Source organism: Mchenga conophoros, linkage group LG17 (genome assembly GCF_057382185.1).
Source record: "Mchenga conophoros isolate Kocher_MC1m ecotype Shallow Benthic linkage group LG17, M_conophoros_male_GT1.1, whole genome shotgun sequence".
NCBI lineage: Eukaryota > Metazoa > Chordata > Actinopteri > Cichliformes > Cichlidae > Mchenga > Mchenga conophoros.
The window spans coordinates 7,489,492-7,502,665 of record NC_140542.1 but is presented as its reverse complement, the minus strand read 5'-3'; the positions used below and the strand labels follow the sequence as shown (position 1 = coordinate 7,502,665).

The 13,174-nt window shown below is 38.4% G+C and overlaps 1 long non-coding RNA gene across 1 annotated transcript; it reads left to right on the top strand.

The window, feature by feature from the left end:
* The first annotated feature begins 489 nt into the window (after positions 1 to 489).
* On the top strand, positions 490 to 9,802 carry LOC146555015 (uncharacterized). The gene is made up of 6 exons (XR_014889150.1): positions 490 to 914; positions 1,276 to 1,436; positions 1,502 to 1,717; positions 2,764 to 7,617; positions 9,380 to 9,424; positions 9,622 to 9,802. It is a non-coding gene; the product is annotated as an uncharacterized LOC146555015 (long non-coding RNA).
* The last annotated feature ends 3,372 nt before the right edge of the window (positions 9,803 to 13,174 follow it).

Below are 13,174 nucleotides of genomic sequence, written 5' to 3'. Positions count from 1 at the left end.
GCTGGAGGATGAACGCCAGCTTCACTTTTTTCCACTTGATAAAAGTTAACGTGAGGGATTCTGGTGGTTAGGGACAAATGCAATGGCATAGCGATGACCTCTGCTCCTGTTTTGGGTTTTTATATTTTGCTTTATTCATCTTGTGATTTGTATTTAAACAGTCGTTTTTGGTCATCTTGTTTCTTCAATTTCTGCATTAATACTTCAGTTCCCATTTTATGGCTTCCTCTTAATTTTGCTTTTGTTACTTTTCCAATCAGCGTAAATGAGGAGGAATGGTGAGTCCTTGCACTGCTTTGCTTGTTTTCATTTGACTGAACTAACTTCATTAGAGTTATTTGATATTGTATTTTGCACTATCCTACTGTATATTACTGTAATAGTAGTATTCTTATTGTATATATGGTATATCTTATTCCTCTGTCTCTCTTGCTGCATTGAGTATGTGTATGACTAAAGAATTTCCCTCGGGATAAATAAAGTTCTTCTTATCTTATCCTTAAGATTTGTACAACAAAGTATTTTCAGTTTTAAGCTGGAAGAATGGGGTTTTGCACAGCTTATCATGTTAATGCAAGGAAAAAAGGGCACGTAGCGCATCGGTGATGTGTTCACTAATATAGAACTAAAATGTGTGTTACCTTAAAATGAGCAAATCCTTTGTCACAAAGTTGTATATGAATACTGCTCATTGTATAAATTCAGTCATTTTAAAGTCTATCAAAAACAAGTCAAATCCTGACAATATTAATGAGACGTTTCTAAAATTCTTCTACACAGATGGTCTGAATTTGTGAAGCGAGTGGTATCGCTCTCCGTCCCCGGCAGTCGGCTCCTCCTTGTTTTTTCTAAGCCACGATTAGGCTCGTTGAGAGCAGGCATGTGCATGCAGACAGTGTTTGTTTTTACATCTGGTGGGTAACGTCCCTCCCTATATTTTTGGAACAGTACCTCTGAAGCTTGATTTAGATTTCTGCAGGAAATTTACGTTCTAACTTCAGATGTAACACCTCTTAACACTAAACCGGTCCATTCCACACTGTTGTTTCCAGTTACAGCGTATATTTCCTGCTGAAGCATATTTCAGGCATAAGACAGAAACATTACAAAAATATACACCTGCAGGCCACTCTATTGTCTTTATTTGACTAAATGCACTAAATTGCTGCCACAAGCTTTTGAACACATGTACCTAATAAAGTGGCTGGTGAGTGTAAGAGTATCCTCAGTCCCAGCTTGGATAAAGACGTGTCTGTGTGTCTTTGTTCCCTGCAGTAGTGCCCTCTCCAGCTCAGTCATCATCCACATACCCCAGGACACTGTCCGAGCCAAAGAGATCATCGCCCACGTCAACACGCAGAAGACTCAGGTCAGCTATTACGCAGAGGCTATCTCAAGCTGCCAAAGACCAATCGCTCGCCAGTCTGGCTGACAAGGTACTAAAAGTGTTTGACGTTACGTGGGGACGCTTCATATTTCATTCATACCCTCTTCCTTTCAGACCCGTCAGCTGGTGACAGTGTGCGGCTGCAAGCTGCTAGCTTCAGCTATTTAGGCCCTGAACGCAGTACGGGGCGAGTACATCGCAACCAAAGCTTCTCCTTCCGCTGAGTCTGAACAAGTAGTGCTCCGCAATGACCAGGATACGCTGAGAGCAAAGTACAGCGGTCACAACAGCCAGTCGTCACTGCACGTGGACTGGCACGAAGAGGAGTGGGTGAGTTGATCAGCAGTTATTGGCTGTTTTCTGATTCCAGATTTTTTATTTCTTTAGCATGAGAACAGACAAGCTTAGTTTCTTGGCACACATTGTGGATACAGCTTAATATCTTAACTAGACTCTGAACTCTGTTTTTCTTTTCTTGTTGCTTCTTCTTCTTCTTGAGTCATCCCTCTCATGTTGATTTCCAGCTCAGGTCACTCCTTACTTTTAAAAAGTTGGAGGATTCGTGAGCAGATTTTTCCTTCACCATATCAGCTGACTTTATTCTAGAGAAAATACTCTTAAATGACTCTTCTTTAAAAAGTGTTCAGTGTTTTATGTCTGGTCCGTGTGTCATCTTTGTCTTTACAATGTTGCAGCAATACTGTAGTAATGATATGATATGATATGATATGATATACCTTTATTAGTCCCACAAGGGGAAATTTAAATGTTGGTTTAGTGTAAGCTCAGCTTTTTAACTAATGTAAGAAGTGTTATGACTGACTCGTTTTTAATACCTAAATCTGGCCTCAGTGCACAAACCTAAATGAATCGGTACATATGAAAGCGCCCAAGTCACAAGCTGTGTTCAAGGACATGGATAAAACAAAAAGGTTCAAATTTGTGCACAAAAACCCCACAAATCAGTGTCACTGTTTTAAAATCTGCTGCGAGACCGCTCTAAATGTCAGCTTTTTCTTTACGTAAAGACTGGGGTCTGTAACATATCAGCTCGTTTCTTATTTATTAAAGAACATGCCTGACACCAGGCTTTTGAGTTAACGGCTCCATTAGATCTCTGCAAGTATTTTTAAGTATTTTTAGGTTCTTTCCAGCAGGATTTGTGGCTAGTTCTGGAGCTTGACCCTAAAAGATTTCAGTGTGTCGGTGCTTCTGCTTTCCCTGTTGTCCTTCTGTTCCGTCTTTTTTTCTGTTTCTGTCAAATTTAAAAACAACTGCACTCTGAAATACACACTCTTTGCAAGATGTTGTCTAAACTAGTGGTTAGAAGGCATATTTGTGTTTGGTCTCTGATGGTTTATTTACACTTTTTGCAGGCCACGCCCACGGACTACAGAGCCACGATGAGCAACAAAGCCAAGAAGTCTATGGACTTCCTGCTGATGCAGGACACCGCCCCGACGATAGCCACGGACGTGTCACTGCAGTACCGCCTCGACATCGTCTTCTGCCAAACGGTCACCTACACATATTTTAATTATTGAATGTCTGAGCTGATGCGTTTATCCTGCAGTGACTCAGAGTGAAGGAGAAGGCCAAGAAGAAGTGTAAATATCATAAAAGCAAGGAGTTCAGAGCTCTACGACTTAGTGTCTTTATGGTATTTATGTGTGTAATGGAGACCAGGGGTTCCATTACCCTTACTTGTATTTTTATTAATTGACTGACTGATTTGTATTTAAAAACCATAATGAAGAAAAACACACACTGGTTGATTGTGATCTTTATTAGGTTTTTTGGGTTGTTATTTAAGTGACTCGTGAAAGGTGAAGAGACAGGGGGACTGGCCATCCTACCTGTGTCAGGAAAAGAACCCGTGTTAGAGCTGTTCACATTTAAACATTTGTCTGTAACCTAAATTAGTTGTATATGTAAAAAGAGAAGTGTTAACAGTACTCACTTTGTAAAGAGTAAAAGCAGCTCAATCACCTGCTTATGAGCTCCTGGAGCAAACCAATGTGCCAGGCTAGGGGAGTGTGTGTTGGAGTGATTTTGTTAAAAGTTGTCATTATTGTGCTTGGACCTTGTCTTGAACTGTATGTTCAGATATTTTTCTGTTCCTCCCCCACATGTAGGATGTTGGGGATGTTACTAGCTATAGTTTTCAACTGCAGGCCCAATCTATGTAAGATTCTGGTTTCCTTATTTGGTAAGGAATGTTCACTTCCTGCCCTTTACAGTATGGGCTCACCATGTAAATGGTGGACTGTTAAAGAGGTTAAGCCATATACGAGGTTGAGGGGAGATACCCTTTTATGACTAGAGATGCGGTTAAAACGTTTGTAACCAGGAAGTCACGTATACAGACACACACACACACACACACACACACACACACACACACAGTGCCTTAGCTTTTACCACACAACATATGGGGTTTACAATGGGCGGTTGTGTAACTGTTTTCATTCAATAAAAGGCTGGAGTTGGAGTTGTCTGAGTTTGGGTGTAGAGCTTGCAACTCTGAGAATCTGACCAGGCTTCCCCTGCACAAGTAAAAACCAATCGAACTCTGATTGTCTTACTTTGTTCTGAGTCAGCGAGGGCTGAAACCTAACTGTGTGGTTAAGGTGTTTTAATGCAGCGGTCCCCAACCGCCGGGCCACGGACCGTCGTTTGGTCGAGAGATGAGGCTCGGGTGTGAAATGTATGGTTTTCAGAGTTTTTATCGTTATTTTGTTATCGTTTTTATCGTTAACTCTGTTTTCCTGGGTCTTTCACGTGTGTTATGAATAAATCTTCTTTTTTTCCGGTACCGGTACTAGTTTTATTTTGTTGTATTTATCTGTGACACCTTAAAGGCCGGTCCATGAAAATATTGTCGGGCATAAACCGGTCCGTGGCGCAAAAAAGGTTGGGGACCGCTGTTTTAATGTATATAGAAGAGACTGAAGTTTATATGTTATGGAATTATTTATAGGACTTGTTCCAAATCTTCATATGTCTATGATGTGTTGGTTATATTGTAGTGGTTTTCTTATGGGGAGGGTTTTGTTTTCCTTTGGTTTGCTGACCCCCAGACTTGGTCTATTCCAGATGCTCACCTGAATCAGGTAGAGTATGACAGGAAGCCATTTGCTTTTCAGAAGGGTTGGATTCTTTGCTGTATCACCATGTGTTCTCATTAATAAAGTACATTTTACTCCAGTCTCCTGCTATTTTAGTGGAAGTGACCCATGACCGTCGGCCAAAACTGACAATATGACTATTAAAAGTCTGAGTAATACTGTAATTTTCTGCTGCTCATTCCTGTGCAACATCCCATTTGGCCTCCCGTCATATTTCTTTTCAAGATTTTCTTATTTAATCACTAGTGTACATATATTTATATTTATAGATACATATATATTTAGTCATCTTTTCTCTTTTACCACGTCTCTCTAATATTTTGCTCTTTACTATTTTTCTATTTTTTATTTTATTATATTTTATTATATTTCTACTGTACCATGCTGCTGAGTGACTGCTGCTCGTCAAACACATTTCATTGCAATGTTGACCCTGTGCTAACTTGCATATGACAAATAAAACTGAAAACAGTAAAGGCAAAGGGAACACATCAAGTAAGGATTTCACACTCCCACTCACAACGGCACTTTCAAAGCATAAAGCCAAATATTTCAAAATTTCATTTTGAGGCATTTTTAAAATGAATGTGTTTGAGTTTCATTGCTCCAAAGCAATGTTTTCATATAAGCAAGACAACAACCAGTTTGCAACCATGTAAGTACAGTCCTCTATTGTAAACAGACGTGTTGGCAATCTGTCTGCGTTTATAAATTAGACAACAGTTATTTGCAGATCTTCATCAATCTGCCTGAGAGTGATTGCAGTCGGTCTGAGTTGGACTGCAACTGTTTTGAGTCAGGTTGCCTCCAAGGAGGCAGTTTATTATTTTCCTTTCCTAGTTGGAGAGATGGCTGTTGTTTTGTTTTTACTGTAGTGTGCTGGGCCATTAATGGCTCAGGGGCTGCAGCGTATCCGCGCCAACACCTAAGGCCAACGTGGAATCACCGGTCAGACTAACATAAAGAAAAAATCTGTTAAATTACACATTTGTATTCATTAAGTCACAGACAATGAAAACAAGCAGAAATCAAGATGTAATATTTTTATAATTTTATTGATGTTAAATTAAAGTCCCAGCTTAGTTATGTTGTCAGTGCAAGTCACTTCAATCTGTATAGCACCAAAGGAAACAATGGTGTTTTCAAGGTGCTTCACACTGTAAGGTAACAACTTACAGTATTAAAAAGAAAACCCCAAAAGAACAAACCCCTCTGAGCAAGCACGAGGCGACAGTGGGAAGGAAAAACTCCCTTTTAAGAGGAAGAAACCTTCGACAGAACCAGGCTCAGGGCGGGGTGGCCATCTGCCGCGACCATTCCTGGGGATTTCAAAAATGACTTGATCTGATCTAAATGTAAAACTAGCTAATTTAAAGTGTCCAGTGAGTTTTAGAAAATATCTTGCTGTTGATATCACGATGTCACTATAAAGGGGAAACTTTGTTTCCTCCCTTAAACCTCCCAAAAAATGCACGCACCGATGAGAAGCACTTAGATATGCAACTTGGTTCTGTGAATATCTTTCTTTTGAAAGTTTTAACAATATCTTCATCAAGATCTTGGACGTTTAATTGCCAGAATGTCACAATAACCGCTGCATGCTTCCATCTTTTACAGAGGGATTTGAAAACCCTCTCGCTGAGTTTCTTGAACTTCTCTGGGGGGATTTTGTCGTATTCTGCCCTGATTTCAGTCCAGATTTTCATGGTAAGCCGGTTGGAGATAGCTTCAGCATCTTCAATGATGAAGACTGTGCCTGATTTTTTTGCAACCCGGGAAATCAGTCCTTCCACAAAGCTTTCCACTGAAAGTCTGCATCTTTCTTTCTTTTCATATGATTCCAGTCTATCGATAATTGTTACTGCCAACAGGTGTTCTTGGAATACTGAAGTAGTTATGATATTAAATATTGGTTGTCCCATTAAATTCATTGAATCCTCCTCCCCACTCCTCCCCAATGATATTAGTGACACTTTATGTAATTTGTCACAAATATCAGTGAAAATGGCATTAGCAATGCAGTCAAAATAATTCTGCACTTTTCGGTCTAAATGCAAATCCATCCACTTGAATTTGTCCAAGAGTAGATCCAACAAACGTTTTTGGTGAGAATGAGGGCACTTTAAAAGTTTACCAAGCTTTGAAAGCACAGCCTGAATTAATGTCTCTAACCACCTTTCAAAGTCTAAGGTGTTTTCAGGTGGCTCACAGTCTACAGAAGATCTGTGATTCTGTATCTTTTTATATGACTCCGTTTGACTTATGTTTGTTAACGGTGGGATGCTGGCTTCATGTTCAACACAGGATTTCTGCTGCTGGGGATCTGGAATTGGATTGTTTTCTGCTTTTGCAGCACTGTGTTGGTCAGCATTTTGACAGCGTTCTTCTGTGTTAGCTGTTTCTTGGCTGTTAGCATCTATATTCTGTGCTGTATCAAACTCCTGCTCAGCAGAATCGTCCAAAAATTTCACAGGTGACAAAAACGTTTTGCCAGTGGTGGTGTGGACAGAACAGTTTTGATGTACAGGGGAGTTCTGGGAAGACCTCAGTGGTGATACTGCTCCTGACTGTTCACACAGGTCCATTACGTCCTCTACAAAACCTGCAAGCCGCTTAGCGGTGGAGCAATCCGGATAGCCTGAGGTAAGCTCTTCCCACTGCTTGTACGAAAAATCACTGAACAAGTTATTCAAGAGGGATACTAAAGCATGTACTGTAGAATTATCCCGATTGGTCTGAACTGTTTCATCATTTGTCATTGTGTTACAGTTTGAGCTTGCCATTTCACTTTTTTGTTTTTTATGCCTAAAATGTTGTTTTGTGTTAAACTCCGTGTTTGAACGTTTAAAGCGCTGCTGTCCCGCTGTATGAATGCGTTTCAACTGAACAGCCAGGTCTATATATAAGGTCGGTTTCTTTGTAACGTCACCAGTCAAAGGACTGGCCCGGCTCGTCATAACGAAAGGGGGCGGGACAAATCTGTTGCTTAGCAACTGAAAAAAAGGCACACCGCGCTGAATGCTACATCCGTCCTGCGACGGTACACCGCCTCCGCACCACCGTTTAAACATGAAGTGTGGATGTTAGAAGATCCCAAATATGGTGAGCTACTGGAAAATTACTCACGTTTTTGTTCTTGAGAGTGAGCGATAATAAGCGACATTTTATTGAGAAATTACAGTAGTCTGTCTGTTTCTCTTCATAGCTCTTTTCAAAACACGGTTACCTTTGGTTTGTTTGGCTCGCAGCTTAAAACGTAGTTTCAGTGTTTTTGCCTTCTGTGATTAATTCTGGTTTGCCTGCTTTATGGAGCTCAAACCAAGGCAAAATTGAAGTATCAGTATTTAAATGTAAATAGACTCAAACTAGGAGTGGATCAAAGGGGGTCCTTTCAGGTGCCAAATCTCCACTGCTAACATTTTATGCATGTTTAGCTTAATTGTAGAAAAGGTGCTTGTAATAATGTTTGGGTGAATAGGTGAATGAGGCATGTTGTATAAAGCGCTTTTTAATGCACGAGCAAAATACAAAAACCCTATATAAAAAGCAGTCAGTTTACCATTTATGTATTTGTTCCATTGAACGCTTCTGTGAAAATCAATTTGATACTTGTTCAAATAAAAAATTTGAATCGATTAGTTGTTTTCTCAACATTTATTAATCGACTATATGCAGAAAACTGTGACACTGTGGAACCCTTATTTTAAAGACCTCGTAGTTTGATAGTTTGCTCCCTGACCGTGGTTCTGCCAGAGGGTGCTTCCTGTTAAAAGTGAGTTGTTCCTTCCCACTGTATTGAGGTTTTTTCTTTTTAATTGTAGACTTTCTACCTTACAATCTATACCACCTCGAGGAGAATGTTGTTGTGATTCAGCTCTGCATAAATACAATTAAATCGAATTAAGTGGGTTCAGCTAATTTGTGAAATAAATGTGAGTGACACGGTAAGTAATAGCCTGCATGTAACTCATTGTAAGAAGAGCAATATCGCCCCCTCCTGGTTCAACTTTTTTTTCTTTGCAGTAATCTTTCCAATAATAATACATATGCACTAACCTCATGCTTGCTGTTAACAATAGCCTAAAGACATAAAATCAAGTTTAGTTTTTTCTTTAAGTTTATGTTTTTTATATGGTTGGCATTTATTTTGTTTCTTTTTAATAATTATATTGATTCTATTGATTGTTTGCCAAGCACTGAGGTCTCTGCTTAGACTGTGCTACTGGGATCACTGATTTAAAAATGAGGCAAAAGCACCAAAGTTGTGCTCAAAAACAGTACAGTGAGCTACAACCTGTTGCTGTAGTAATTCTAACACACTTATTGTTTTTAAATACATACATGTTTAGTTTTTTTAAACCTAATTATATAATTTTTTTTGCAAAAGTGTCACCTAAACACCCAAATATACGTAATTCAAAACTTACTTTAATTATTACCCATTTGGCTGGTAACATGGACCCAGTCTGATGGATAGTTACTGAACAGATAGTCTTTTCTTTAAAGGCTGCAGTCAAAGCAAATCATTGTAAAAACAAGACAAGTCAATAAAAAACAAGTAATAACTATAATATTAAACTACAATAGAGAGAAAATCCAGTAAATATAATTATATTATGTAAAAAAATATACAAATATTTACCTCTAATTTAAAAAGACATTACAAGGGTACTAGTTTCATTTTAATCTAAACATAATCTAAATTGACACTAAATCAGTTTAAATATTACAGCTGAAGGTGATTTTAATAAATGTACTGCTGCTTGACTTTGTTTTACTACTGCAGTATAATTTATCATGTACAAAAGCTCCAAATGTTGTTTCTCTGACTTAATGTTCTGATGACATTTGTGTTATTTTGCAGGAAATAGTCAGGACCCAGATGAACCTGTGCTGGAATTCAGTGTGGGTGAGTAATATGAGCATTTATGAAGGCTGTCCATGACCCGTAATTAAATTTAGCGTCATTAGTCTTATTTTGTCTCTCAGTGCAGGTATGTAATGTGACAAAACCTCTAATGATCTGATATGTTTGGGATGGATGGGCTGTGAATTATATAGTGAATTGTCTTATTTTGTCGCTCTGTGCAGGCTTTCTACTTACAGGGTGGTGGGTCTCAGAGGACAATTGCTACCCCTGTTGAAGTGAACAACGTGTGGAGTGCAACTGGCTTTGTGGCATAGCTGGCTCTGGCCTTGGACTGTGTGTTTTTACTTTGTACCTAAATGGGACACTGGACTTTTAACTATTATTCATTGTGTTTATAAATAAAATTTTAGAATTTTATTGACTGTCATCTTTTTGCCCACGGCGGAGACGGTTGGTCAGACCTAGAATCTCTTTATGTGTGTGTGTGTGTAACATCAGCAGGGTTTTGCATAAAAGAGTGTGAGCAGGTCAAAAGGTCAATTCATTTATTGTAGTTTTATGGCAGCACCTTCTAGTGGCCTTGAAGCAAACAGTCTCCTAACTAAGCCATGGCATCTCCGGTCTCTCCTACTTTTGTGTGCTGTGCTGGAGGAGCAGCATTGGATCTAGTGATACTGAGTAAGCTGATTAGGACCGGCCTGGAGAAATGTGGTTTGCATGAAGTATCAGGAGAAAAACAACCTTGTATTGTAAAATAATAATACACGAATAATAAATACTTTTCATGACATTCAGATTTCTGGACTCACGAGTTCATAGAACATTAATGTTACGAAACATTGAGATAAGTCTTAAAACTACATTGTATACTTATTATTTATTTACTTTAATCAGATTTGACTGGTATTTTTAAACATTAAGTTTTTGTTCCTTCAACTATTGTATTTAAGCTTATGACTCACTCACAGTATGTTTATATAACTGTCTAAAAAACAGTGAGGATGTGGCCGCAGTGGCTGAGAAGCAAGAAGTTTGCTTTTTCTTTTTTTTTTCTTTTTTTTTAAATTGGGAAGCATAAATGAACATACCAGAAAACCCTGCACGAAGGAGCCATATTTGTTTTTTGTGTGTGCATAAGATGAAGCTTTAGTATTATTACACATATGATAATGGTGTTAGCATGCAACACACAAACTCAAGTGGTGTTGCCAAGATAGTTGCTGACTGGCAAGAAACTTCTAGAAGAAATCTGGTGACAGTCCAAAGCACAAATGAACATGTTTAATACTCGTGCAAGACCCTGTGGGAAGGTGCCAGATTGCTGTATTTTGTGTGAATCAGGAAAAGTGCACGGTGATGACTAAAGCTTATAAAACATCTCTCTCCTTATGTGTGCATATATGAGAAAGAAAATTCTGCCAAAGCAACTTTAGCTTCTTGCAAGCATCAGTACACAAAGGATGCTAACACAAAGCTAGCCAAGAACCAAGAGTGATTTTAAACTAACTATCACAGCACTGATTTCAGTTGTAATGTCAATTAGAATCCCAATTTGGCTTTTCTCCAGTCAGTGTTATGGTGAAATTTAACTTGTTCTTTTGTGTAATTGCACATGGCCCAGCAAAGGACCCCTTAGTAAACTGTACAGCACAAGTTTTCAATTCACTTTTGTCAGAAAACTTCACAGTATGAGAAGTTACAGCACAGTTTCTCCAAACGTGTGGTTCTTTTTCAGCCAGCGTGCTTTTAGAGCATCTACATTAGCTCATGTAGTAAAAGTACAATCAGTAAGTGTACTTTAACATTTGAGATTCCAAGTCACTCTTGCTTAGATCATGTGAACTATATCATGAACCTTTTTTTGTATAATGCATCAAACGTGTTCAAATCAGTTTATTTTCAATTTATTTTAACTAATCTAGAGACAAGCAACTCCTTTTTAGCTTCTGTTATGTATTTACCTCTCACACCTTAATCTAGATGTTAGTGTTCTCAGAGTTAACATGTCTCATGTTGCCATGTTGTATTTCTAATACCCAGCCTCAGTGTTCGCCCTGTTGACCCTCAAATCCAAACACCAATGATCTAGATATTCACAACATTCATAAGGAGATTCTTAAGGTCTTAAGTTTTGTTGTTTTTATGTTTTACAAAAAAAAACCTTCACATTTTTTATATTTTTAAACGAAAGTGACATGCAAGGATATTTTTCTTTAGTGATGTTGCTTCAGCAATCTCAAATACTAATTATTCTGGGAATTTTTATGGTCAAACTATGTGATTTTCCAAATGTGTGTGTGTGTGGAGTAAAATGACCTTGTTCTTATGATGTTGTCACCGTGAATCATTTAGGATTAACAACACAAATTGTATCGATAGCAGAAACAGTCTTATAACTTATAGTTCTCACACGTTACCGCTAGTTTTACAAACGCAGTCTTCTTCAGCTCTGTTTATGTAGCTTTTATGAAACTGATTTTCCATAGTACAAGTAGAATTTAATTTTTCTTTGCTCTCCAGTATAAATGCAATAATTTGCAGGCTTTTTACTGAAACTCTCACAATGCAACACTCAATGCTCAGAGCTTCATATATCAACAGCTCTGAAAATATCTTCTTTTTTAAAGTAATGACAGGATCTCTCACTCTCTGTGTCTCAAAAAAACCCCAACTAAACTGGAAATCACCACTAAACAAATGAAAGTAGTTTATGGCTTTTTTATCAGCTGCATTTCTTTCATTTATGTATTGATCCCATTGTTTATTGGTAATGCTTTTAGGTCACTGTTTTAGCATGTCTGCCTCACACTCCATTTAAACAGTTTAACAGATAGTGGGGTCTGGTAAGGAAGTTGGGGGGAAGCAGACAACTCCACAGGAAGAGTCTTTTTGTCTTTTCTCCACTGTAAAAGATAGCAAGGCAGTGTGAAACTTTCTTTGCGGGAAAGACAAAACTGAGAGCCATGCTAGGCTCAGTGAGAGACTCTGCTCACCCTCTGTCCCAGCGATGGCAGTCCCTCACCAAGCTTGATTTCTGTTCTTTGTCTTGATTAAAGAATGTTAGCTACCGCTCATCGCTTGTCTGCAGGCTTTATTAAACGGAAAACTTCCACAACAACCTCTAAACAGTGGTTTATGGCTTTTTGTCACCTGCAACACCATGTAACACTTGGATGTTAGATTCTTTTACCAGTCAGTGTTGTTAGCCCCAACCCCCAGGCTCCAGGTGTCTGAGCTCTAACCCTGGCTGCCAAATGTCCCCCTGAGGCCTTTGTGCCTTTTACCACCAGACTAAGTTTGTAGTCCTATCTACTAATATTATTTTATTTTTTTATTATAGCACAAGGTTCAGTTAGGTTACTACTTTGACTTCCTCAATTTGAGCACATTTCTGACCCGATACTTTATCAAGCTTTTACTCGAGTGTTTTTGACACTAGCAGCTGTACTTCTACTTAAGTGAAAATTGCCTGCAATTTTGCCACCTCAGTTGCCACTTTTCTGGAGTTTGTACACTTTTTATGTTGAAACGTTCAACGTTTTACGTGTTATCCTTGATCACAGTTCTAAACAAGTTAACTTTCTTCACTTCAAAGTAACCCAAAAAAGAAACTATATGTCCAGTTCTCTTTACTCCAAACCTGGTTTAAGGCTATGCTGTTGTTGTGATATGGCCATACAAATAATATTAAGTTTAATTAATCTTAAAAAAAAAATGGCTGCTTCATGGCTACCTGTTCAGAGAATTTGCAGACTTTTATGGAAACTGTCACAATGTAACACTCTCACT